This window comes from Myotis myotis, unplaced genomic scaffold (assembly GCF_014108235.1).
Source record: "Myotis myotis isolate mMyoMyo1 unplaced genomic scaffold, mMyoMyo1.p scaffold_m19_p_3, whole genome shotgun sequence".
NCBI lineage: Eukaryota > Metazoa > Chordata > Mammalia > Chiroptera > Vespertilionidae > Myotis > Myotis myotis.
In genome coordinates this window covers 162,338,814-162,344,349 of record NW_023416335.1, presented here as the reverse complement: position 1 = coordinate 162,344,349, position 5,536 = coordinate 162,338,814, and positions in this window count along the sequence as shown.

Here is a 5,536-nt window from a genome sequence, read left to right as displayed (position 1 = left end):
CCGCTGTATTAACCTGTGTTCACCCGCATGCTTTATAGACATGGGCAGGCCTGTGGTTTTCAACGGCAATATCTCAGCAGCCAGCGCTTACTGGGTATCTACCGTGTGCCAAGGGTTATTCTGAGTGCTTTACGTGGCTTAAGTAATGGTTTTGGTTTTTTTAATTCTCACCCAAGGTTATGTTTTCACTGATTGAGAGAGAGAGAGAGAGAGAGAGAGAGAGAGAGAGAGAGAAATTCAATCAGTTGCCTCCTATATGCACCCTGACTAGAGCTTGAACCCGAAACCTAGGTATATTCGCTGACTGGGAATCGAACCCGCTACCTTCTGGTGTACCGGACAGTGCTCCAACCAACTGGGTCACCCAGCCAGGGCTGCTTAACTGCTTTTAACTTGCACGATGAAGCAAATACTAATATCCTCAGTTTACAAGCAAAGACTCACCAGGACACACGCAAGAATGTGTGATCATTCAGCAAACACACTGGTGCACCATAAGGATTGAATCCATTGATTATCATCATACAGCAGATAGATGGGTGAAGTGAGTGCCCATAGGTGAGTCTGGGGCATTTAGTAACTATGCAAGAAGCTGGGACAGAACGACAGGGAAGGATCAAGGAGTGTGTGTGTGTGTGTGTGTGTGTGTGTGTGGCGGGGGTGGGGGGGTGGGGGGGTGGAGGAAGGTGGGGGAGGGCATGGGGCTAGTTTGGGCAAGGGGTAAGTACTAGTAGAAGAGGAAGTTTAGGCCACGCTGGGTCCCCAGGGCACTCAGGGTGCAGATGTGGTGTGGAGGCAAGGGCCTGGGCCCTGGTGTTCTGCCACCCCCCAGGGGGGTGATCGTGGGCAACCACTTCCCTTTTGGAGCCACACTAGCAGAATGCTGGGGGAGGCTTACATAACACGAACTCCTGGACCCACTGCCAGGATTGAATTAAAAAATGCTCATGAAAGTGCTAGCAGAGGGCTTGCTGGTGAAAGGGAACGGGGAAGGGTGCGGTTGCCAACCTGGAAAGACGGGGTTAGAGCTATGCTCCGGCCCCTCCTGAGTCACAGCCATTGCTCTGTGCCCCGCCAGGGTGTACCACCTGTTGCCTCTTCTGTACTTGGCCTGCACAGAGTTAGTACTCAATGGGCGTTTGGTGAGAGACCACGTGTGTTTGTAGAGTGAATGTCTGAGTGAGGGAGTGACCAGGGATGAGTAAGAGAAGGAGAATAAATACGTGAGTGAAAGATGGCATGGATGAAGCAGGAACTAGGGAACCCTCTGCCTCTGTGCCTCAGTTTCTTCGTCTGTAAAAGGCAGTGGTAAGACTTGGCCCACCTTTCTCCCTGGGCTCCCGTGTGGATCGGATGAGATGGGCAGTCCATGGAGGCCAACCCCGGGCTCTGTGCGGGCCTGACGCGGCTGGTGCTCCCCTCCCCCACACCCCTGTCCCCTGGAATTTATAGATTCCTCATTGTCCTGCACAAAGGCCTTCTAGGGAAGGAGGCGGGTGGGTGAGGAGACGGGAATTAAAAAGTCAGAGGCTGAGTAACAGCCGGCCACACCCGAGGCCCCATAAATCTGCCGGGGCTCCCTGTAAGATGGGCTTCGTTAGCCTTCACCCCGGGTGGGCTAGCAGGGCTCCTGCCAGGGGATCAGCTCATCTTCCTCGCAGCTCCAAGCCTCCCCACGGTGGAGGGGGGTGTGTGGACGTGAAGACAAGACCCTGAGAGTGAGCCAGGGATGAATCCTATTGTTTCCTCCCTTGGTGTCACAGCGTCCTTCCTCCCATCTCAGCTCCAGTCTGCTGCTGTTGGTTCTGGGCAGGAAAATGCGCTTTCTGTCGGTATTCTGAGTCCCTGGGTGAGGAGGGCCTAGAGGTCCAGACTCCGGGAAAACCGCCTCCTCCCCCACCCAGCCTTTGGGGAGAAGGAGGGGCTGAGAGTAGAATTGGCAGATGGTGCCGTGTTAACAGATGACATGGAAAACAAAATTACTCAGCTGCTCTCTCCCTCCACCTTCCCCGTGGAAGAGGATGGCCTTCAAACTGGAAAGATAATGATGTCAATTGGGAGGTTGGGAAGTAGGGAGAGAAGCTACAGGATGTCGCCCGCACACCAGCACTCGCAGACCTGCCCTGGAGTCCACTGGCTGGATCCTCTCAGGTGGGCTCATTACCTCTCTGAGTCTGCTTCCTCATCTGTAAAATGGGCCGATGAGAAAGCCTGCCTTACCTTCTCACTGGCTTTTCTGAAGACAACATGGATGTTTGTGTTTGCAAAATGAGCTTTACAACTTGTGAAGGTGTAAAACTGCAAGCGGCTACTTACAAGCAGCAAGTGCCAGACCCTTCATTGTTTGTAAAATCACCTTCAAAACCTTTTTTTCCCCTTATAAAAAAATAGAATAGAGCAGAAAACATCACAGGGCATCACAAAGGTTTGTAAAACTTTGCTTTTAGTTATACATATGCTCATGTGTCCTGGATAGATGTATTTCGTATGAGTGATGGTCAAGAAAGTTGCCAACGTTTTACATAGGGGAAATATTTCCAGAAGGGAATGGCGGGAGGATGGAAACTAACAACAGGAAACACACCAGGTGAGACCTGGGCTGGGGAGACCGGGCTGGGAGCAGCTCCGTGGCACTGAGGTTGGTGGAGAGGGTGGGGGGGGGGGCGTTCTGAGGACCTACCTGCCTGCCCTCTCGATGGGTGACAGGGCTCTCTTTGCTTTGTAAGATGCCTGGGGCCTGAATCCTGAATTAAACGCCGGAATTAAATTGGGCCGTGCACACACCTCCCTGAGCATGGCCCTGAACTGAGTCAGAGAAAACAGGCTGGTCAGTGGGAACCTTGACCTCCTGTGCCTGGACCCCTCCCCCAGCAAATCAACTAAGAGTGCACGCCAAAGGCTCTGCAACAGGTATGATGTACTGGTGGTCAGGACCCCTTGTCTGAACTTCACCCATGACCCTCATCTCCACTCCTTCCCTAGGGGCCATAGTCCAGTGAGGGTAAGCTGGCCAGAGGGGTCCTAAATCAATCTCAGACTTCCCTGGCTGGCATTGAGTTACGAGCTGTGGGTTTTGTGATGTAGATCATAGTTAGGGAGGAGGGGGCATGACCTATGGCAGGTCACACAGGACCCCCAGAAGGGGCCAGAGCCGGGGTCAGAGGCCACCTCCTCCATTCTTCATTCCACCCTCTGGGTCCCATTCCATGTCTAGTCTTAAGCTGAGTTGAGCCAATTCTCCACTGACTGCTGGCCCCAGCTGCACCTGCCACCAGGCCTATAAGGTGGGAGTAGGGGGCTGAGCAGGAAAAAAAAATCCTGGAAGAAAGGGAGAGGATGAGATGACAGTACCTTTGGTTTCCTAAAGGGGACAGGTCTGTGCTCCAAACCAGACGCAAGAGTTTGCTGCGTGCGTTCTTTCTCTGTGGGTTTGCCAGTGCACTCCCCCCAAACCTCCCCCTTGTCTTCTGGTTGAATTCCACAAGTCAAGACTCCTGCAGACCCCAGCCTAAAGGAGTGTCCGATGGCTGGAGGGAAGATGTGGCAGAGAGCAAGAGAGAGAACCAAGCTGGTGCTCCAGCCAATGTATGCTGTCATTGTCAGAGGGATAGAAAGGTGGAAAGATCCTGACGGTGAGATGAGAAAGATCAAGGGTTGAAAAGAGAGAGAAAAGGCAAAGTGAGACAGACAGAAAGAAGAGGGACACACAGAAGGCAGTGAAGAGAGCGACGCTGAAAAGAAATGGGAGTGGCAAGAAGAGCGTCTGGTGGACTCCTGTCAGCCCCAGCAGCTAAGAGGTCACAAGGAGCATAACTGGTACAAGTCCTTTGCTGTCGATCCTCCAGGCACCACCCTAAGACTCCAGGGAGGGTCAAGACCCAGCCCGGAGAACTGGACAGGGGCCAGGAAGGGACCAGCAGAGAGTCCTCCTGAGGACAGAGGCCTGTACAGGGTACCTCGGAACAGGATATCTCTACTGGTGGAAGGTAAAAGAAACCTCACAAACCTAGGTAACTCGTCAGGTGGGCTCAAGCTGAGCTATAGAAATAACTCCTCTACACTTCATGCTTTGGGCCAAAAATGCGACCCCCACCACCCTCCTCCTGTGCACCTGTCCTGCCAAGACCCTACCTCTTCATCTGACCCCCAACCCCCTGCTACAGCGTCAACTATGTCAGGTGGGGGTGCTCTCCCAATTCCTGTCCCAGGCTGCCACCTGCTGGCTGAGCATGGCCTTGCAGAAATAGGACCCAGGTGGAGGCTCGGGCTGGTCTGTATTAGACCTGGGAGAAGGGAATTTGAAAAGCAAATCGTGAAATCTCCTTTTACTAGCTAGATGTCTTTGGGGCTCTCAGCATAGGTTAAAGCAGTGGTTCTCAACCTTCCTAATGCCGCTACCCTTTAATACAGCTCCTCATGTTGTGGTGACCCCCAATTTCATTGTTACAAACTGAACATAATTAAAGCATAGCGATTAATCACAAAAACAATATGTAATTATACATGTGTTTTCCGATGGTCTTAGGCGACCCCTGTGAAAGGGTCGTTCGACCCCCAAAGGGGTCCCGACCCACAGGTTGAGAACCGCTGGGTTAAAGTCTTACCTTTCTCTATAGTCATTCCCGAATGGTGCTGGGAGCTCTCAGGCCACAGGAGAAACTGTCAGGGAGCTCATGGTTCCTAAGTGGCTGAAACTGTGCTAGATGCAGGAGACAGAGATGACCAAGGCCAGGGAAACAGCCAAGAACGAGATTAATGATAACCAGTGTACAAAAGACAAAATATGTGCCTGACACAAGGCAGGTTTTGATGATTAGTTATTGCATGAATGAGTGAATGAATGAATGAAGTACAGAAATAGCACCGAGGAGTGATGAACTGATTATAGGAGAGGTTGGGGAGGAAAAGAAGGAAAGCCAGGGACATTTCTCTGATTCTTTTCTTTTTTTCTTTTGTTGTCAAGTTGCAATTACCTTGGTGGAAGATTCAAACATTATACAAGTTTAAAAAGCAAAATGTGACGCTCTCCTTTCACCTCGCTCCCATTCACCTTCCTTGCATTTTAATGAGCTACACATTAGAACCACAGGGGGAGATTTGAAAACTCCCACTACCCAAGTCATGCCCTAGACCAGTGATGGTGAACCTATGACACGCGTGTCAGAGGTGACACGCGAACTCATTTTTTGGGTTGATTTTTCTTTGTTAAATGGCATTTAAATATAGAAAATAAATATCAAAAATATAAATCTTTGTTTTACTATGGTTGCAAATATCAAAAAATTTCTATATGTGACACGGCACCAGAGTTAAGTTAGGGTTTTTCAAAATGCTGACACGCCGAGCTCAAAAGGATCGCCATCACTGCCCTAGACTTAATTACTTCAAATCTCTGGAGAGGGTTTTAGGCATCACTATTTTTAAAAAGTCCCTGAGTGATTACGCTGTGCTGCCAACGTTGAGAGCTGTTCCAGCCCTTTCTATGTATATATTTATATACATGTAAGCAGCCAAGTGCACACATGCCCCCCCCCGA